Genomic DNA, 23,515 nt, shown 5'->3' on the forward strand with positions numbered 1-23,515 from the left:
AAAATTACTTTTTTATTTGCGAAAAATTATGTCAGAACTACATTTGACCTGGATTTGTTCACAGTACCATTTATAAAATCTAAAAAATATATCGAAGGCCCCTCTGGTGGGCAGTGGGACTAAATTGCTATAAACTATCAGTTAAAGTAAAATGTCGTTAAAATTGTTTTAAACAGTAAGAGTGGCCTCGTGTCAAAACTTTAAATATTGGATTCGCCGCGTTCTGAGCTCTAGTCACTTATAAAAGAAAATGGGATATGGGAATTATGTCAACTATAGGTCCCAAACTTGTCGACTTTAAGAGCAGGTCCATTTTAGAGTATCAATTTTAGGTGCACTTCAAAGGTTCAGTTCCTACTATTTTTACAAAAGTTTAAACTATCAGTTTAGAAAAATGATATTTTAGATGAAAGGTGAGACTCTGAAGTTTCAGAAAATAATTTTGGAACCTACATTTATTTAATAGTATTAGAAGGTAGAAAAAATGCTCTTCATGTGTCGACTATGGGTGATCTTACCTTATTATAATCTCACTTGTATATACAAAAAGGCACCTATGTGCAGATGGCTTAAAGTTTTTCCGTTTCAGAGCCTGTATCCAAAGCTGTCTTCGGTTTTCATCCTTAGAGAACCTATGAGTAGGAACGAGAAACACTTATACTTACTTCCGTAACCGAATTATCACAGATACTTTCCAAAATGTAATATGAGTCTGACTTTACAGGCATCACTTTCAATACTTTAATTTACGTGATACTCTATTTCAAGTGTAAAAAACATATAAAAGTCACTTCAGCAGATTTAAATAAACGCATCTGCATTATCATAGAAACACACGTGAAATGTAATGCCATTTCCCCCGACAAAACGCTGAGTACAGCCATAAGCGCAACACGAAACAACCATGTTTTGCCAACATTCACGTGACTTTAGCCCAGAGATGTTGGAGCCACGAAAATGACGTCAGGGCCAGTCTATTACATTTATGGTCGAAGGTTGTAGCTCCCTTCAGTAGCTAATAAGTGTTTTTTGGCTTTAAAAAAAAAATCTCACGAGATAGAATAAACTAATCCTACTTTATTAAGCAATATCTTGTCAAAAGCTGAGAAGCGATTCTTCTTCGTGTTGTAGCTCCCTTCAGTAGCTGATAAGTGTTTTTTGGCTTCTTAAAAAAAAAATCTCACGAGATAGAATAAACTGATCCTACTTTATTAAGCAATCAATAAAAAAACTAAACTAAAAAATAACAGCAAAAGCTGTTATGTTTTAGTTTATTACTTTATTAAGCAATCAATAAAAAACTAAACTAAAACATAACAGCAAAAAGTAGGATCAGTTTATTCTATCTCATGAGATTTTTTTCAAAAAAAAGCCAAAAACACTTATGAGGCACTGAAGCATCTGTATCTTAGGATCAGGTTATTCTATCTAATGAGATTTTTTTTTAAAGCCAAAAAACACTTATCACCTTCTGAAGCATGTGTATATTCTAATGGGTGCGGGAGTTCCGACTCCTGGGGAGGTGGGTGGGTGTTACGCATGGCTAATCTATTCTATTTGCAGTTTACCATTTTCGCTTTTGCTGTTATGTTTCAGTTTCGTTTTTTTTTTATTGATTGCTTAATAAAGTAGGATCAGTTTATTCTATCTCGTGAGATTTTTTTTAAAAAGCCAAAAAACACTTATCAGCTACTGTGCCTTGGACGCTAATAGTATCCCATTCGTTACTTGAGCTATATAGATATACGCAACATTTTTATCTTGCTCGCGAATTGACATATATAGTGTCAGTGTGAAGGCGAAGTGAAGTACGGGATACAAATTATAGTTGTGTCGTCAGTGTAAAGGCGAAGTGAAGGATGTTGTTGTGATGGGGGTTTTGGAAGTACACATTCGAAAATGTCATGCTGATACTAGAGCTGGAAAACGAAAAAAAAGATCGCCAGCTCCCAAATTTCTGTTACGTACTTCGCAACACGGAAATACACATATTGGTGGAATAAGAAAGATCGCTTTTAGATTAACATTATTTTAATGATAGTGCTTATTAGAACACAGAACTGCTTTATTATCTATGCCTCGAAGTGAAGACATTACGATCTATGACTAAGGAATGACGTCATTGTTCAAAGCCGACGGGTTGTATCCCCTGCTGCACTAGACCCCAAAACTGTGTGGTGAACTGAGACTCAAACTTGGGAGCTTAACCTTTCGTGGACATGTGCTCTACCGAGTGAGCTATCCAAGCATGACTCACGACCCATCCTCACAGCTTTACTTCCACCAGTAGCTCATCTCATACTTTCCAAACTTCACAGTAGCTCTCCTGCGAAACATGCAGGCTATTGCTTTTGTAAGAAAGGATATCGCAGAGACATGGTTCAGCCACAACCTGACAGATGTTTCCAGAATGAGATTTTCACTCTGCAGTGGAGTTTGCAATGATATGAAACTTTCTGACAAATCGAAACAGAGTGCCAAACCGAGACTTGAGCTCAAGATCTCGAGTTCGAAACTCAGTCTGGCACACAGCTTTGATCTGTCAGGAAGTTGCATATCAGTGCACACTCCACTGAAGAATGACAATCTCATTGTGGGATCATCCCTCAGGCTGTGTCTAAGCTATATCTTCACAATATCCTTTCTTGCAGGAATGCGAGACGTGCAAGTTTCTCAGGAGAGCTTCTGCGAAGAAGAAGGTAGGAGATGAGGTAATGGTGGTAGTAAAGCTGTGAGAATGGGTCTTGAGTTGTGCTTGGATAGTTCAGTCGGTAGATCACTTGCTTGCAAAAAGGTCAAGGTCCCGATGTCGAGTCTTGATCAAGAACAAATATTGAACAAAATAATTATCTGGGAGAAGTTGTACTTTGAATAATGCATTATACATGTGTATATTATTGTCAGTATCATTTACAAAATCAAATCAATGCAACTGCTAAAAAAAACTTAAAAAAAGAGTGAATTCAAATCGCAGAATACCATAGAGTATCGTATCATGCATATTCATTGATTCATTGTACTTGTCGATGTTGATGATGCACAAAAAACCGCCACACTGGCGTCCAAAAAGGGACCACCAATGCACATTTGTTCATTTAAATGAAATAATAACACAAAAAATTGTAATTTATTACAGGTGTAAATTGCCACAACAACTTATTAATTATTTGTACATATTGTTTTTCACGAACATTGACACCTGTCCACCGAGTTGCTGTTACTACTAATACTAGAGCTGGTGCGACAGATAAATCAAATAGAGCACTGCTGATCACTTCAGAAGAGTACAAAGGTAGGAACAGGGATCCACCTTTGCTTTATTAATTTTGCAGTTTCACATGGGCAACATTCGTTGTATTCAACTTAGATTCAACACCAGCAGCCATAAGTAGTACATATCCAATAAACCAGCTGCGAGAGAGTTACTGCTTCTCTACACAGATCTAAAGAGTTTTCAGTGTTAATATATATATATATATATATATATATATATATATATATATATATATATATATATATATATGTGTGTGTGTGTGTGTGTGTGTGTGTGTGTGTGTGTGTGTGTGTTAGTTATAAGATTATTTTGTGTTGATGTATATGTGTCAGTGATATATACATATATAGACTTGTTGTGTTATATTGTGTATAAAATGGTTAGGCCCAGGAAACTGGTTAAACCTAGTGAGGATACGGAGGCAGAAATGATAGCAGATCCTCTTGTAGAACAATCTGTTCACACTCCTACCCAGTCATTAGAGAATTTAATTACGGATGACAATTTTGTAGATGATGTTCCGACAGGTAGTGAGACTGAAGAGCTGCCGAAGCAAACTGGCACTCCACCAGTCAATCAGTTAGAAAATAGAGACACTATTTGTATCGACCCAGGGGCACAAGTGCACAACACACAAGCTATGCCGTTGCAGGATATGTTAAAAGCATTATTCGAAAAATTTACTATCCAGCAGAGGGAAGAAAGGGTTAGAGAGAGACAGGAACAAGAAATTAAAGACCAAGCAATAGAAAGGAAATTAGTTGAAAATATCAACCACATATTTCTTAAAAGAGATGAGGAAATTGTCCGCCAGATCAATCAAACTTTAAACGAATGGGATAGTGCAATTACTAATCATGTGAAACAAGAGATTGATGCAGTGAAATCCACGATCTAACCATTAGTGAAAATTCCAGTTCAGGTTAGCAGCCTTCAAACTGATGTCGATAAACTTGAAAATACATTCAAAGCTCTAGCCACAGCTGTCGTAACATTGCAGGAAGATATTCCTTCCGAAATTCATAGGCGACTCAAAACCGAGATAGCCAGAGCGATGTATCCTGAAAACCGTAACCCATAAAATCTGTCAGTATGCAGCAATAACAACACTGATGCTGACAAGCAAACGTACACAGAACATTCTACACTAAATCTTGTTGTGCCGCAAAGAAAACCAGACTTTGGTAATCAAATAATTTTGCCACAGCAATGCGTGACAAGAAGAAACAATCATGATAATGAAGCAGAGTGTACTTGTAAAAAGGTAAATGAAACACCTGCAAATGATAGCAGTTCAATGCAACTAACAACTCTGATGCATGAAGAGAGTCTCATCAAGCATTGGCAGTTTCAGATCTTCAATGAAGAAAGCAACACCCTGCTGTATTTATCCGTAATTTCAAAAGTGTTCTTCCAAAATCATGGTCATAAGAACAAAAGATACAATTTGTGGTATCACATATCTCTGGTGATGCGTCATTATGGGCATTAAATGCCGCAAACACTTGTAAAACCTTTCACGACTTTGAAAAGGCGTTTTTAGATCAATTTTGGTCGGCGTCTATTCAAGAGCGACTTCGTAAAATAGTATACAATGCCGAAGTCTATAATCCGAAACCAGGTTCGTTAAGGAAGTATTTTGAAAAATATGGTAACATGACCAGATACTGGGATGACCCAGTTACCACTAGAGATTTGTTACAAGTACTAAAAGCCAGACTACCAGTCCACATTAGAGAGAAACTGTTCAATGTTACAGACACCGACTTAAAAGAATTTCTGTCTGTAATCGATTCCTTGGATCTTGTGCAGGAGGACGCCAGAAAAACTTCTGATGGCATCAGCAATACAAACAGTCCGAACAGAAAGAATTCATGGAATTCAAACAAGGTAAATAGGGGCAAAGCTAGTCCTAAACAAAATAAAAATAAATATGATGGAAACAGCAATTACAACAATAATAGAAACCAATACTACCATGACTGTGGTTACAACGATAATAATAACAAGGATTATAGGAATGCCGAAGAATACCAACAGCCGAATGGTAATCCAAGGCAGCATCACAATCAGAATTCAAATTTTCATAGTGACATCAATTACCGAAAAAGACGGAATGATCACAGATCAAACAGTCCGTACAAAGGTAAGCCAAGGATATGCGCCGAGATAACGAGTATTGGCGGCAACCAGGACCAAGCCATTGGCAACTGTCACAAGGGTCTTTTAATACAGACAACCGGTAAACTATGTCCAAGCTATTCCTATGTCAGACAACCAATATCCACCATGGTGGGATACAAGCAGGCCACCTCCAACTACAACAGAAAAATCACAAAATGTGAAAATAACAGAGGTACCTTCTGATACCAAACAAAATTCGCAGAAGTCGACAAACTAATTGCTGTCCCTGTAGGCCTTCACCAGGCGACCAAGGGCAACTAGGAAGGCAATAGGTCGAAGAAGCACAATATAAACATGATTCGATATCAGGATGGAAATAAATTAGAAGATGAGCTATATCAAGAACCTGTCATTTCTGATGAGATAGAAAAGGAAATAATTCTAGCAAGTGTCAAAGGGAGTATAAATGGGATACCAACTACAGTTCTGCTCGATACAGGTGCAAATGTATCCGTAATGAATATGCAATTTTTCAAGAAAGTTTCGCAACTAGGAAAATTACCGATCTTACCTGTTGCCAATTGCAAGGTTATTGGAGCATTGGGAAATAAGACACAAACCATAAAATTCCAGACACAGAAGGAAGTTACCTTAGGAAATGATCGCTTGACATGCACGTTCCTATTGATAGATAACTTATCCGTACCAGTGGTACTTGGACTTGAGTTCCTTCGGGAAAAGGAAGGTATAATTAATCTTGCCCAGGGGACATGTGATCTCAATCACCAACAGCGACCGATAACTTTGATGTTGAATCGGCAGTTCAGTGCAAACCTTCCATTAATGCAAAAGGTACACCTTTCTGTCAATAAACAGGAGATGTTAATGTTGAACCAAGAGCACTCGCAGATACGTAGTCAAAACCGAAATAACGATGTACCCAGCAATGCGAATGACATTGTGGCAACAATACTTCTGAGGCTAAGCAATTGACCGAATTATTGTCTGAATATCATGAAGTATTCGTTGAACAACCTGGTATCATAAAAGATCATCAGTATAAAATGAATGTATTCCCACACAAGACCTATTGTACAGCAGCTTACTCAGTTCCCTGGATGAAGAGGAAGGGGCTATATTGCCATAAAGACATGAAAAAATATTTGCAATAAAATGTTTGTATTTAGAAAGGACTAATAAGAGGACCTAATGTACCGAACATTAATAAATGTGATGTTTAGTTTTAGTAATGCAATGATATTATATGTTTGTTAGTTTGTAGATTTACACGTCAAGTGTCAAAATATAATATTCTTGAATTATTTGTGCAAGGAGTATAGAACGTCCATGATAAACACATTTTAATAAAAGAAATCAGTATCTTCATAAACGTTCAGTTACATATTATTGTATTATATGTAGTAAATTTTTTTTAATGTAGCATACATATCAGTGAAATGCATAAAATATTTTAAATGAGATTGAGTCATATAGTCCCATACACGCAATGAGTGTTGGTTGTGTATGAGCTGTGTGATCCTGTCAGCCACCTCTCGAATAGTATCTGACTGTATACTACTTAATGTACACATTTCAATATGGAGTCATATAAAATGACTTATCAGGGACATTCCGGTTAAAAGAAGTCAAACATGGATCTCTGTCCCAAGAAATGATAAAATATGTGTATTTGCCATGAACATGGAAATGTACTGTTATCTCAATTGTTCGAGAATGATCTAATGATCACAACAATGTAGAAGATTCCTAAAGTTTTATACTGTATGATGTTTATGTAACTGGATAAAATTTTGATCTTGTTATTCAGTCATTGTAATGTGAACATACGTGCAAATGTACCAGACCTCTTTTCATGAAAGATGTCGTTCACATATAGACTGTGTGTAAGTACTATGAACATGCACTCACAGAAATCAGAAACTTGATCTGTGTCTTACAAGAACTGCACAAAAGTCTAGTGGACACTGATTTATTTAGCGAAAAATGTGAACAGTGATAAACTGTGATCAAGAAACCTTAAGAACACTCATGTAGTGTCGAAGGTAACAGCAGTGCTATGGACGTTAAGATCTGTTGCCAATACTAGCAGTTAAAAGGAACTCGTGACCTCTAATAATTCGAGTCGGAGCGTCTTTGCGGGTAAAATGTTATGTGACTGACTGTAGAGCCAGCCGCGCCGCACAAAAACAATGCGACGTTGCCTTCGCAACACGTCGCGAGAGAGAAAGTGTAATCACATGCTCCGAGTATACACAAAGCACGCTACGGACACGTGTGTGGTTAACAGTGCCGTGATTGAAATGTGCATATTGTGATGAATCCCTAAATGCATCACTACATTGTATTGAACAGTGTCAAGATACAGGACAAAATTAATTCCTTCTGTGTGATTGCGATTGATATGGACACTAACAAATTTTCTCCATAGGATGGTAAGAGTGTTTATCTTGTCACTGACACATGTATTTTGACATTTTGAACTGAATGACGAGGCACAAGAGAACCCAGAGCTGCTGCAGTGGTAGTTCTGGCCAGTAGCAGATCGCAATCACGACACAGCCGAAGGCAGTTGACGCTACGCCGACGCGGCCAGGGGCGGACCGGTGGCAGTCACTACCTGACTGTGTTCCGATGGGTCGACGTGGAAGAAATTTTTGTCATACACAAGAAATATATTAAAACTAAAAAAAAAAATCATAAAACTTCAATGTATTTCGCACATACGACAGAAACATAAATTCGTGTTCCAGCTTGTACAATCTCATCTATGTCAAACCTGACTGTAAATAGTAGGTGAATGTATTGTCTTGAAGCCCCTTGGACGGTTTTGATCCCGGTTTTCCAATTCCAGCTAATCTGAATCAGGGGGAATAAGATAATTCGGGAAGTATCCGAAGCAATTTCCGAGGCAATACAGTCACGGAGTTTTTTTTTATTGCTCAATTCAAATACAATTTTCTGTGACAAGTTACATTCAAGTCAAATATTCGGACATTAAAAACAATGAATCTTCATGGATTATGTAGACTGATAATAAAAGGGTGATGAGAAATAAACATGGTGAATAAACTATTTTTTTATCAGCCCAAGGGGCAATATAACATCCACGATATATATATTTTTTTATTACGAGTGGAATATGAATGTCTGGATAATATTCATTCAGTTATGTAATTATTTCTTAAAAAGATGATAATTATATAAAACAGAGACTATATTTGTCTCACATTCTTTGTTAATCTATGTCATTCTTTTCTTTTGTTTCGTACCCTTTTGTCATCCTCTTCTGATGTACATTGCCGACGCAAGACGCGAATCGATTTTAGGACTGTTAAATGAAAAACATTTAATGTAAAATTATTGTACTTTTATGTTTCTTTGCTGGTAAAAACAAATAGAGCCAAATGCGTTAAAACTATTTATGATTAATTATTGAAAATTTGCTTCCTCTTTTAATTATAATTTTGTATTAGTTGTTTTATCATAGCTGCAAGAAGTGTAGCCATTGTTAGTTGCGATTGCATAGCAACTTTGTCTGTACTTCTAGTTGACAATAGCTTGGGTTTGTGTTAAACTAATTTTCAAAACAATTTAATAATTTTTTTTATTGGTGGCATCAATTTAAATGATTTAAATGACTTATTGGGAAAAGGAAATTCTTAATTAAAAAAGAAATCCTCTGTCTTTTGTTGGCCGCCATCTTAACTTTTATTACAGCGCCAAATTTAAATTACTTGAAACCACAAACTTTCAATATTCTGATGTGTAAGAAATAAATGTGCACCGGTGGTACTGACCTCTATTTATAAAAGAAAAAATTAATTGAATCAGACTGCATTTTCTAAGAATAGTGCTGATGGTATTTATTGTTGAACAAGATTCCATTGCTCATGTATGTGGCCAAAATTAAACTACGCATGAATCACAGAGAAAAATATTTCTGGTAGCATACATCAGTGTTGTGTGCGGGTGGTATTCTGTGGTTCCTTTTCATGATCAATTTGCTAAGCATAATTAAATCCATCAAAGACAAAAATTATAAAAGCTCTGATGTACGATCTGTAATTTTAGTGATATGAACACAGCTTACAGTCAACATTATTACACTACGTCAGGTGGAATTCTTGTGTAATTTGAACAAAATAATTATCTGGGAGAAGTTGTAGTTTGAATAATGCATTATACATGTGTATAATATTGTCAGTATCATTTACAAAATCAAATCAATGAACTGCTAAAAAAAAAAAAACAGAGTGAATTCAAACCGCAGAATACCATAGAGTATCATATCATCCATATTCATTGCACTTGTCGATGTTGATGATACACAAAAACCGCCACAAATACTGCATATGGCTGTTGCTGCTGTGTGCATTAACTTTCATATTGTTCATGAACATCTGAAATGTTTCTTTGGCAGACAAGTACTCACCAAGTAATACAGATTGCATAAAATGCACTCCCCCAACCCATGTGTTTAGTACTTGGGTGGCAGACATATTTGATGTGTTTTGTGAATATATGTTTCACTGAGTAGCAAAGAATAAACATCATACTGTGTAGGTTTTCACGGCCCATGTTGTCTTCAATTGAAACTTTGCTTCCCTATACATGCTCGCATGATAATGGGATGTCCGTGCTAGAACACTTGTCTCATTAAATTTAATTTCGTTCTTCCCATCTCGAAAAATATGCTCAGAATTTTCGATGCGTCATAAGCGACAGTTTCTTTTATGTTTGGCTATGTGGGTGTTTACACATCTTTTCGTTGTTCAGCCGGCCGGGGTTGCTGAGCGGTTCTAGGCCCTACAGTCTGGAACCGCGCAACCGTATCTTGCCTCAGGCATGGATGTGTGTGATGTCCTTAGGATAGTTATGTTTAAGTAGTTCTAAGTTCTGGGGGACTGATGACCTCAGATGTTAAGTCCCGTAGTGCTCAGACCATTTGAACCATTTTTTTCGTTGTTCCAACATATACTTGCCCACAACTGCATGGAATTTTGTATACCGTAGGTGTTGCTAGGGGGTGTCGGGCGTCTTTTCCGGTTCTTAAATATTCATTAAACTTCTTGTTGGGTTTAAAGATTTTTTCGATCCCATACCTGACCAGAACTTTCCCGATACAGTCTGTGAGTTTATTAATGAATGGTAGGAAAACTTTTCCAGTAAGTGACCGTTGTTCCTCTTGACTTCTGGCATCTTTTCTTTTTTGATGGAGGGCTCGATCAATTTCCTTGCTGGTATATCCGTTTTTCATGAAGGTTGACCATAAGTGATTTAATTCATCTTGCAAGTAAGCTGGCTCGCAGATTTTGTAGGCTCTGTCCAAGGTTTTCATGACACCTCTTTTTTGCCTAGGATGATAGTTTGATTCCTTGTGGAGGTATCAATCCATGTGAGTGTTCTTTTATATACCTTGTGGCCCAGCACCCCATCAACCCGTTTAATTACCGACACATCCAGGAAATTGAGTTGACCATTGCTCTCTTTCTCCATCTTAAACTTTATCTTCGGGTTAATACTGTTAAGATGCACCAAGAAGACATCCAGCTCTTCTTCACCAGGAGTCCACACTACGAATGTGTCATCAATATAGCGGGACCATTTAGCTGGCTTTTTACTGGCTGTCTGCAGCGCTTGCTGTTCCAAGATCTCCATAAATAAATTGGCAACAGCTAGGCTGAGAGGGCTTCCCATCGCCACCCCATCAATCTGTTCCTAAAACTGGTTGTTGTACTGGAAATAAGTTGTCGTCAGGCAGTGTTTGAATAAAGCCACTATGTCAGTCGGTAAAATATATGCTTTATATGAAGTAGCTTCTTTTACAGGCACCATGGTAAACAATGACACTACATCGAAGCTCACAAGAATAGCACTTGGGGGACGTTAATCTCTCTCAGTTTTTCAATAAAATGGGCCGAGTTTTTAATGTAACTGTCCGTTCTGCCAGTGTATGGTTGCAGCAAATGGGCGAGATATCTGGCCAGTACCACACTTATAGAGAAATTTAGTGTTTCAGAAGTATTTCAGGTGGTTGATAGTTTCACTGAGTATATCCAGCAGGAAACTGACAAGCATTTCAAATACTTTCTCCAAATCTTTTGTCTGATACCGTATATATACATCCACATTGGCGAAACAGATCACATGTGCTGCTGTGTAATATAGATAATCTTTCCGAAAATTTGCTATTTAAAGTCTTGATGAAAGAAATATTTAAAGTCTTGATGAAAGAAATACGCTGTTGCATTAGCAGTATATGTCTCTACAACATGAGTTCCAACACAAAAGCTGGTGGACAATGGATAATATACCAAGTACATTAAATACATATCAAATTACAATGATAAAGGATGGGATGTTAAACCAAACGGAATTCCTATGCACATTGTAATATCAGTTAATACTTTTTTTAGAACTTCCTTACTTCACCTGTGATTTTAATCATTAGAAGTGACATATCTGTGTAAACAACATCAGCTTTGTACAAGTATGTTGAGAAAAAAATACCTAACAAATCCCATAGAAACTTTACCTTTTATGTACTGTATTTAACAGTATATTGATTATCAAAACATAATACAGGACTTCATCCTTCGTCAATAATTTTAATTTCCTTCACTAAATGATCCAGGCACATGAATTATTTATTTGTCTTAGTTGTAGCAACAAATTCGCTTCCACTTATGACTATCAAACACATTCTTGAAGTTCACTTTTTCACATTACTAATCCACCATAATACTTCACTAACACTGCTGTTGAATGTCTAGTCAATTTTTCACCTGTGTGATTGGCTTTACAATAAGGGTGTGTAGGAGATACTGTTATTTTTCTAAACTGAATTCCGTCGTCAATTTTACGTCACAAATATCAAACAACTTCGTGTATAGCTGCAAAAGTGCAACTTGTGGAATGAAAACCACAAAAAGCTGTATATAAGGTCTTTTATTCTGAACCACAGCCATATCTTCAGGTCAAATCTAAATAATTTTTATTCAGATACTCATGTAGAGATATGCCTCTGAGCTACATAACCGATTGTGATTTCAAATAAAGAATCTTACATGCAACTGTTTGCAATTTTCATTCATCAACATGACCTGTCAGATAGCAAGTAACTGGTTTAGGCAATATAAGGTGGCTTCAGGACGCAAATTTTGTTGTCTCGAAGCAACATTAACAGCATAAATTAGATCTGGACGTTTTCTCAATGTTAAATATGTGAGACTACCAATAATTTCTTGGTTTGTGTCAATATCAGTAGATGGTGGGGAGTTGCTAGGTACAATCCAGTTTCAGTTCTTGGTGATATTGGTTTTGCATCAGTCATACCATAAGTTGCAGACACACTTTCCACAGTTGTGGTCTGATTAAGCTTCACACAATATTCAAACTACTGGTGTTGAAGACCAAGATAGCAACCCACTTCGCTTTACCACAATATCAAACATTTCTTTCAGTTGTATTGCACATCTGTGAACCACGTCATCAGATCCTGTTATCAACCCATCATCCACATGAAATAAAAGCATTAAATTCTCATTAAAATACATGCATAAATCAAGGCTGCTTGTGTTTTAAGATATTCTTTCAAGGACTTGTACAACATTTTGGTGCTTGCTTCAATAAAAACAAACTTCAAAGCAATCTGCACCCATAACCTGTAGCATATAGCGATTATTGTATGTAAATTTGTTATCCCAGCATATCTTTCAGTGAAGCCACTTTAACATACATTCCAATTTCGTTAAACAACAACACACAAAAAGGCTCACATTAGTAGTGGGGTAAAGAGAGATTTGGCGCAGTTTTGATATACAGTTGATATCAAATTAATTGGGAGGGGAAAATCTCTGTCTGTGCTGAGCCACTGGTGTGGAATGACATAGGTTGTTTTTTTCTTTATTTTGGGTGTTATCCTTTTGGAAATTGGCGAGAAAAGCTCAACCCTCCCCTCCTCCACCTGAAAAAATGGCGTGAGGTGCTCAGTTTGTGCTCAGCTGTTGCACTGAAAGGATCTCACAACCCGACATTGAAATCATCTTGAATTACAGTGCAAAGGGTATAGCAGTAATTGTTTATTTATAAAATTCAATTTGCAGGGGTTGGATCTCTTTATTTGCCGGGAAAACCTACCATTCCCTGCTGTTTATTTGATTTTGGAAACTGCAAGCGTTGTAAAATACTTCGAAAAATACGAGGGCCGTTCAGAAAGTAACCTCCGGTTGATTTAAAAAAATACACCAAGTTAAATAAAAATATTTTAATATATACATCTTACAACTACATCTTTGCACTATTTTTCTACATAGTCTCCATAGCGATTGAGGCACTTATGGTATCTCTTCACAAGCTTTGAAATTCCTTCTGCATAAAAATCACCCGCTTGTGCCTGGAGCCAGCCTGTGACCGCATCTTTGAGCTCTTCGTCGTCATCAAACCGCTGTGACCCGAGCCATTTCTTCAAATGCATGAGGAGGTGATAATCACTTGGCGCCAGGTCTGGGCTGTAAGGTGGATGGTTGATAACGTCCCACTTGAAGGACTCAAGAAGGGCCGTTGTTCTGCGAGCAGAGTGAGGACGGGCGTTATCGTGCAAAAAAACGATACCGGAAGTCAGCATACCACGGCGTTTGTTCTGTATAGCCCGTCGTAACTTTTTTATTGTTTCACAGTACACGTCTTGATTAATGGTCGTACCACGTTCCATGAATTCAACCAACAACACCCCTTTGGCATCCCAAAACACCGTTGCCATCAGTTTTCTGGCAGAAAAATCTTGCGAGGCTTTTCTTGGTTTGGTAGGCGAATTTGAATGTGCCCACATCTTTGATTGTTCTTTTGTCTCAGGGTTCACGTACTTAATCCAGGTTTCGTCACCGGTCACGATTCTGTTTAACAATGGTTCTCCTTCGTCCTCATAACGTGACAGAAAGTCTAATGCAGAGGCCATTCTTTGAGTTTTGTGGTGGTCGGTAAGAATTTTGGGCACCCATCGTGCACAGAACTTACGGTAACTCAATCTTGCTGTCACTATCTCGTACAAGAGAGTCTTAGAAATCTGTGGAAAACCAGTAGACAACTCCGACATTGAGAAACGTCGATTTTCACGAACTTTTGCATCAACTGTCTGAACGAGTTCGTCAGTCACCAATGATGGTCTACCACTCCTCTCTTCATCATGAACGTTTTCTCGTCCACTTTTAAATAAACGTACCCATTCACGGACAACTCCTTCACTCATAACTCTTGGTCCGTACACGGCACAAAGCTCACGATGAATAGCTGCTGCAGAATATCCTTTGGCTGTAAAAAACCTTATGACAGCACGCACTTCACATTTGGCGGGGTTTTCTATTGCAGCACACATTTCAAACTGCCACAAAAACTAAACTAGCGCAGGTACGACGTTCACTCGACCACGGCTTGATGCCGACTGAACTGTTGAGTGCGTGAACGCACAGATGGCGTCGCTACTCCCCCCACAACCCGCACTGTGACCGATCGGAGGTTACTTTCTGAACCGCCCTCGTAATTATCGACCTGTCAACGGGTAATTAAATATGCAAATAGATCGCTTTCTTCTGATTGTGCGTGCAATACCACCACGAAATTGGCGTCAGCATCAATGTAAACACTCACTGAACGAATTACACTACTACAAATAGCAATTTTAGTACTAAATGTAGTCAGTCAGATATATCTGACACAACACAGGTCATACATATAGCGAAAAAACGGTAATTAGAAACATTGTCATAGGTAAAAGTAATCACAAAAAACCGCGAGGAACAGAACTGGCAATCACTCTACAGCCTTGGTGTGTGACCGAGTCTACAATACCGCTCGAAATTCAAATTTTTAGCGGGAAACACTCGCCTATGTCCTAACTACAGATAATCAGTTTTATGATTCGATACACGTGACGACAAATGGTGTAACTACGACGGAATATGCTTCAAAATTGGTGGAAATATGTCCTGCAGTAAACATACAAAGAAACTGATGGTAAATCGTAGATCTCATGAAAAAACGGTCATTAAAAACAATCGTCAATGGTAAAAATAATCAAGAAAAACTGCGGGAAACAACTGGCAATCACCCTACACCCTTGATCTGTGACCTAGTTCACTGTACCACTAGAATTTAAACTTTTTGGAGAGAAACATTCGTCTATGCACTAATTACAGATCATCAATCGTATGATACAATACAAGGTACCACAACTGGTGTTTTCCCAAAGGGAAAATGCTTCAGTATTGGGGGGAAGATGTCTTGCTCTAATTACACATAAAATGAAATTGATGGTGAGTCTTACCTATGACAAAAAAGATAGTCAAAAACATCGTCACAGGTAAAAGTAATGACGAAAATATGGGAAACTGAACTGACACCACTTTACACTGATCATGCACATAAAAATTGACGTTAAATTACCCATATAGTGAAAAAGTGATACTTAAAAACATCATCACAGGCAAAAATAATCACAGAAAACTGAACTGACACCACTTTACATCCATCACGCCCATAGAAATTTGTGGAAAATCGTGCAGTGCTCAGTACTGAGAACACATTCATGTGCCACAGCAGTCAGTGATATGGTAGGCGGTGCAAACTGCCACAGCAGCATCTACCATCTGGAAGTGCCTGTGTTAACCCTGTCGACCTGGCCGTGACAATGGCTAGCTGGTAACTGCCTGGGCTAGATGTTGGTTCATGCGACCGGCCTTCGCCTGGTGCATTGGCCCCTGTGTAACTAGTTTGCTCTTTCTCGCATCCTGTAGTGCCCCCCGAGGTAACCCAGAGCTGTCTGCATATGTACAGGTCTGGAAGCCTACCTAATTGCTTTCCAGAAGACTCACTGGGCCTGCAGGTACTTTCACATCACAGGGGAGCTTGGAAGTTCACACCCTTGAACAGGTTGTGTCTCACAGAAATCCTACTCGCGCTTTGTGAACAATACCGGAAGTGCTTGAGTCAGAAGGTCAGTGGACTAAACCCATCTTGGAACACATGGAAACTGGAAGTATTTCCCAGAAATACTGTTCTTCCCTTGTGAGCCATCCATCAATCACTCCATCATTCTGAGAATTTGGTGCTTCACAATAAGCCTCCTGCTTTCCAAGGATGATGCTGTTCTTTTGTGCATACCCCTTCATCCTGAAACATGTTTGAGTCAGCAGACCTGTAGCTGCAGCTTCAAAGGCCTTCCTAGAAAGATCGACAAAGAACAGTGCATTTTCCTATCATCACGCACAAACAGGTGTTTTGAGGCATTCATCGGCTTAGCCTATTATTCGTGTAAGGACAGTGACCATCTGCACACTTGACAAAAGCACGAAGTGTTTCCTGGAAGGACAGTGTATTTACTGTATCCACACATACACAAACACATGCACCCACCCACCATCACCTCCGCCCCCCCCCCCCCCACACACACACACACACACAAGTGCTTGCTTCAAAGGCATCCAGAAAAGTTGTATGCCAAAGACCAGGATGCTACCCTTTCCTTTAATGTAGCTCATTTGCTTTAATGTAGCTCAAAACCGGTCTCCCAGGGTGGACTGGTGAACACTAACAGAGACATCCCTGTAAAGTTGACCTTGCAAACAATATCTGCCACAGAGAATTTTGCGCCAGATTTAATGTAGCCAACAACAGTTTTTTTTCTGGGAAGGCTGGTGAATGTTGATAAAGACATTCCTGTAGGAAGAAGAACTGGTTCCCGTTGCACCTATGTTCTGTGGGACAACAACACCTAATGTGTCTGAACCTGCTGACCAAGGTTTTCCTCCTTTCTAAGCGTTTCTGTTGGCTCCCCCCTAATTGGTGAGTGGAGCTTCAGTTTATATAAACCCTGTGCCCTCCACATTCATTTTCATTGTGCTGTACTCTATTGTCGTCGTCGTTGGTGCATCCATCCGCCTCTTTTGTCGAGTTATCATCTAACACCACCATGAAGCGACCAGCATCTTCAACCAGCATCAGTAGCATCAGTGTCAGCAGGAAAAGTCTGAAGCAGTACCTGGAGAAATTACCATGTAAGTACATATTTTTGTGCCAAATGTTTATGTGTTCGTTGCACTGAGTGCTCAGATTTCGAAGTATATTTTCGCTATTTCATTGCTCTAAGTGTTCAGATTTCGTTAAAACGAATTTAGTAGCAAGTGTTCATTGTGTGCTCGTATGTTATGTAGCACGTTTTTATGAAATCAATATGTCACAACCAATTTAGTAGCTAGTATTTCATTTCGAAACATACTCTATCGCTGATTCCACATGTAAATACATATTCTCGTTAAACTTTTTTCCTGGGGTTGTAATTTGTGTATGTGCATACCTTTTTAATCAGTATGTTCTTGCAGGTGCTGGTGTTGCCAAGGTGTTTTCGAGGGTAGTGTTACACCACCCAAGATGAATCTGATGCAGATATCACTTATACTGTTAATGTTAAATTGTTTTCATAGTTCTGTATACACTTTTTAAATCATTATGTAGTTGTTAGTGGTGGTGGTGATGTCAGTCAGCTGGACTGGTGGCTCCAACACAGTCCAACAGAGGAGATGCAAAAGTGGGTGGAAGAGATGGAGTCAAGCCTGATCACTGATACCTGAATGGGTGGAAGCTGTCTCCAATGATTATGTCAAGGATGTAGTGTCATAGAGGAGGCAGGGTGACATCATCACTGTTTCAAGTAATTTATGTACCCATCTTTATTTATTGTGGCAAATATAACCCGTGTTCTTTCTTTCTTTACAGCAGCAGGCGAGTCTGTAACATGTGTAATTATACGTTCTCTACAGTTGGAGAGCCAACTCCGCAGGGTGTGTGATACACTCTTTACTCCCACAGTACGCAATGGCATGGGTTCCAGGGCAGGTGAAGACGGCATTCCTGAAATACGGTCCTGTGAGACACACCTCAGCCACCAGGAGCTGTATGAGCCTCAGTCACCTCAGCACTTCGTTTTCTTGAAATAGTTTTGACAGATGTCCATATCTCATAGGATACCCCAACAACCCATTTCCATTCCTTGCTGCTACACTACAATTGTTTCTCTAAATACATTTGTTTCCTCTTCTAGTTCCGTTTTATCGTTGTTTATCCACTTATGACAGAAATTCCTGTGTTGATTGATTTAATTTCAGCCCCTGTCTGTCTATCAAGTAATGGGCATTTTTTTCACACATCTAAATTTGCTCAATAAGATTATTTTGCACGGCTTCCATTTTCTCTGATAATCTCTTTTCTACCCACTTGATTCTGTTAGAAACTTCAACACTTTTAACATTATTTTCGAGATTATTTTCTACTTTTGCAAATTTATTTTCCAGCTGATGAATCTTTTACACACAGCACTGATTTTATTCCCCAACCCCTCACTATGATTGCCAATTTCAGATTTTATTTCTAATAGTTTATCATCGAAACCAAAATTTATTTCGCCAACTATTTCCTACAAAGTATGTCCACTGTGAAAAGAGAATGTTACTACTTACATCGTGTTTGAACGGGTCAGTCAAGAAATGTGTGTAATATACTCTTGGATATTTATATGAAACTGATGATCCTTTTCCGTAAAGAATTTTTTTTTCCTGAAAAAATCATGGCTTTGCTATCCAGTTCTTCGAATTAAATTATGATTTTTCAGGTGTATAAAATATTCCGAGGTGTCCCCCAAGGGGGGGGGGGGTAACAATGTATCCCCAAATGATGACATTGTGTGCAAGTGGGTGCAGTACAAGTCGAAAAGTCAAAGTATTTTATTTTCTTTTATTTCCCTAAAATACATAAATTATGCAGAGCTTACTTAATGATTATATACATAAACTGTGGTTTTACTCTTATGAAGAACGATAATCAAAGAAACAGTTTTTTTCTATCCAGACATAAGTGAATGTTACATTTTACACAAAAAAATTGGTTTCTCCTTTGCAGCCTTGTTTCTTGCACCTGTCAAATGTTTTTTTGTCACTGACCGCTGGGAGATGCCCAATATTGTCCCAACGAACATCAGCTTCTGGACAAACTTCCGCATTGGTTCATTTTGAAGCACTTGTAAGTAGCAATGGACTCTCACTAATGGGATGCCCACTTTTCCTGGCCGCTGGCTTATCTATTTTTGTCAGTACTCTGGTCACACTTGCCCTAATGTGAAGCAAATCAAGGGTCTTACTTTTAGAAACACCTAATTCTGATGGTAACATCTGAGTAGCCCAGATGAAAAAGCGGCTAAATTCATATTATGTCGATTTTGACGTGGGCACAGGACCGTACAGTTTTTTTCAGCAACTATGTGGTAGAACATGTTTCAGGGTGCAAAACCGGCTATAAACTGTCGAAAATCGTGTTTGCTTTCAAAAGCAGCTAACTGCTTGTTGTCTTCAGGTGCAAAGCCTAATAAATGCCCAATAGGCGTGGCTGTCGCTCTGCCATGTCTGGATGCAAAGCACGTGAACAGCCATCAGACTTACCAATCAGGACATTTAAAGCTACCTTTCAGTCTGCTACGATTAGAATGGATATTTTGCTTGTTCAGCTTTAGGCTGGCTGCGCTGTAACATACTCGTATGCAACAATAACATTCTCGCTGCCAATGCATTGTCGTTTGGATGGAAAGAGTGTTACCTGATTTCCTCAGTGTCACTTATCATGCAGTTAGCGAGCTTTGCGTCTAGGCTATTGAACTTAAAAGATCGCGTATGCTATGAAACGTCTAACATTACCTCCATCATTGTCCTCTTGTTCAAAATTATCGCCAGGATCATCAGATAGATCGTCAATTTCAGATGAATTAAGGAGCTCTATAACTTCTTCTTCTGTAAGTGGCCTTCGTCTATATTAGTCTCGGGGCATTGTGGATATCCGTAAGATGGTTAAAAAGACAGCGAAATAATGTCTTAAATTTCTGCACTCCTGGAAATGGAAAAAAGAACACATTGACACCGGTGTGTCAGACCCACCATACATGCTCCGGACACTGCGAGAGGGCTGTACAAGCAATGATCACACGCACGGCACAGCGGACACACCAGGAACCGCGGTGTTGGCCGTCGAATGGCGCTAGCTGCGCAGCATTTGTGCACCGCCGCCGTCAGTGTCAGCCAGTTTGCCGTGGCATACGGAGCTCCATCGCAGTCTTTAACACTGGTAGCATGCCGCGACAGCGTGGTCGTGAACCGTATGTGCAGTTGACGGACTTTGAGCGAGGGCGTATAGTGGGCATGCGGGAGGCCGGGTGGACGTACCGCCGAATTGCTCAACACGTGGGGCGTGAGGTCTCCACAGTACATCGATGTTGTCGCCAGTGGTCGGCGGAAGGTGCACGTGCCCGTCGACCTGGGACCGGACCGCAGCGACGCACGGATGCACGCCAAGACCGTAGGATCCTACGCAGTGCCGTAGGGGACCGCACCGCCACTTCCCAGCAAATTAGGGACACTGTTGCTCCTGGGGTATCGGCGAGGACCATTCGCAACCGTCTCCATGAAGCTGGGCTACGGTACCGCACACCGTTAGGCCGTCTTCCGCTCACGCCCCAACATCGTGCAGCCCGCCTCCAGTGGTGTCGCGACAGGCGTGAATGGAGGGACGAATGGAGATGTGTCGTCTTCAGCGATGAGAGTCGCTTCTGCCTTGGTGCCAATGATGGTCGTATGCGTGTTTGGCGCCGTGCAGGTGAGCGCCACAATCAGGACTGCATACGACCGAGGCACACAGGGCCAACACCCGGCATCATGGTGTGGGGAGCGATCTCCTACACTGGCCGTACACCACTGGTGATCGTCGAGGGGACACTGAATAGTGCACGGTACATCCAAACCGTCATCGAACCCATCGTTCTACCATTCCTAGACCGGCAAGGGAACTTGCTGTTCCAACAGGACAATGCACGTCCGCATGTATCCCGTGCCACCCAACGTGCTGTAGAAGGTGTAAGTCAACTACCCTGGCCAGCAAGATCTCCGGATCTGTCCCCCATTGAGCATGTTTGGGACTGGATGAAGCGTCGTCTCACGCGGTCTGCACGTCCAGCACGAACGCTGGTCCAACTGAGGCGCCAGGTGGAAATGGCATGGCAAGCCGTTCCACAGGACTACATCCAGCATCTCTACGATCGTCTCCATGGGAGAATAGCAGCCTGCATTGCTGCGAAAGGTGGATATACACTGTACTAGTGCCGACATTGTGCATGCTCTGTTGCCTGTGTCTATGTGCCTGTGGTTCTGTCAGTGTGATCATGTGATGTATCTGACCCCAGGAATGTGTCAATAAAGTTTCCCCTTCCTGGGACAATGAATTCACGGTGTTCTTATTTCAATTTCCAGGAGTGTATGCTGTTACAACCTTTCAATCACGATGTACTCATTTAGAAAGGTATAATGTGTCACTTACCTTTCGTTTTGAAAGACACATTAGGTTTCACCTTCAAGAATGCACCTTTCTACGCACAAATAAATTTATTTGCCTGAACTCAGAAGGTATTAACCGGCTTATGAGAGCTACAAAGATTACTGGGAGGCGTCCATGTGACTGTCTACATTCTATTTTGTTTTGTGGTACCACTGATTGACAGGAGATGTTGACACTGTTGTCAAACAAACTCTCTGCTTATGGCAATATGAGGACAACAATCACAAACCGTAAAAATTAACGAATTTCACTATACTCAGTATTTATTTAGTATGTTGTTATATGAGGACGCCACACAACTTGTGCCATTATATATGATATATATTTTTTTTATTTGCTGCCTGACATATCTAAAAGGATGAACTCATTTCAAAGTATGAGCCTCGCTTTAAGCACTATGTCTCGAATGCGTGATGCCAAATTGATGGACCACCATCAGTGTCCTCAATGTAGTTTAAGTTTTACAGTAATGTGATTCTCTGTTTCTCTAAGTCGCATCGCGGCTAATTTGATAATAAGGTGTTTGATTGCTTCAAGTGAACTCAAAGTACCGAAGAGGAAGTGTTCATTCCAAGGAAAATATTCAAACGAATGGTTCTGCACAAAACGAGGGAGGCGTGAATATGAAGCAGAATGTGTAATTTGTAAGTATTATGATTTTTTTTTCTTGTCCGCAGGGGGATTCCGTCTTGGGAGTATGTGGGTGGCAACCACACGGGCCCTTAGCTAAGCCTGGCATTGCTGCCACTTACTTGTGTCAGGCTTCTCCTGTTTCCTTTCCTATCCGGCCCCCCTCGGCCAACTCTTGGTTTCTTTGACCCCAACGGTATTAGGTTTCCGAAGCCCAAGGGTGTCTTTCACTTTCCTCTCTAGTATCTATTATCTACCCTTCGACCCAACGGCGAAGCGAGCGGAAGAAGAATCTTATATCCCAGGTTCTCAACGTTCGTGGAGGCGGAAGAGGTCATGCCAGACGAACTGGCTGTAAAGGCGCCGCTCAGCCATAATTGAGCTCGCGGCAGTTCGTTGCAGTTCTGGTACCGGAAGTCACATGTCACATACATATGTGCCGTGATGAATTGTTCCAGAATCATAGTGTGTGAGTCACTTCCTCGCAAGCTGTAATCCACCTTAAACAAATTCACGCAAATGGCAATTTCTCCTGTCATTTTCTCTAAAGACCAATGACGATGGGACAAGGACGATGGTAGCAGGCTCCGAGTGAGGCTGGAAGCTACTAGTCTGGACCTGCACATTGGCGGCAGGTGTGTGATGGTCGCCTTCTTGAGAACCCATGTGACTACTCGGGAATCCGGTCCTGCATCTGCGACTGGGCAGGCCTATTTAGGATGACCGCTGCCCACCCTGAATGGGGAAGGCCCTAGAAAATGTGGGCTAAACATCGGAAGTCACACTTTAACTGGGCTGGGAATCCGCACCCGGTAGGTCATTCCTTATACTGCGGACGTAAACAAAAGAAGAATGAAATGATTATGACAATAGGGACATGGAATGTCAGGACCCTCCTGGACATGAACAATTACAGGCCAGAGAGAAGAACCGCTCTTATCACCCAAGAACTAGCCCAGCTAGATATAGACATAGCTGCCTTGAGTGAGACAAGACTCTCAGGTGAGGGACACATTAGTGAGGTACGTTCAGGGTACACCATCT

Source organism: Schistocerca cancellata, chromosome 1 (genome assembly GCF_023864275.1).
Source record: "Schistocerca cancellata isolate TAMUIC-IGC-003103 chromosome 1, iqSchCanc2.1, whole genome shotgun sequence".
Classification (NCBI taxonomy): domain Eukaryota; kingdom Metazoa; phylum Arthropoda; class Insecta; order Orthoptera; family Acrididae; genus Schistocerca; species Schistocerca cancellata.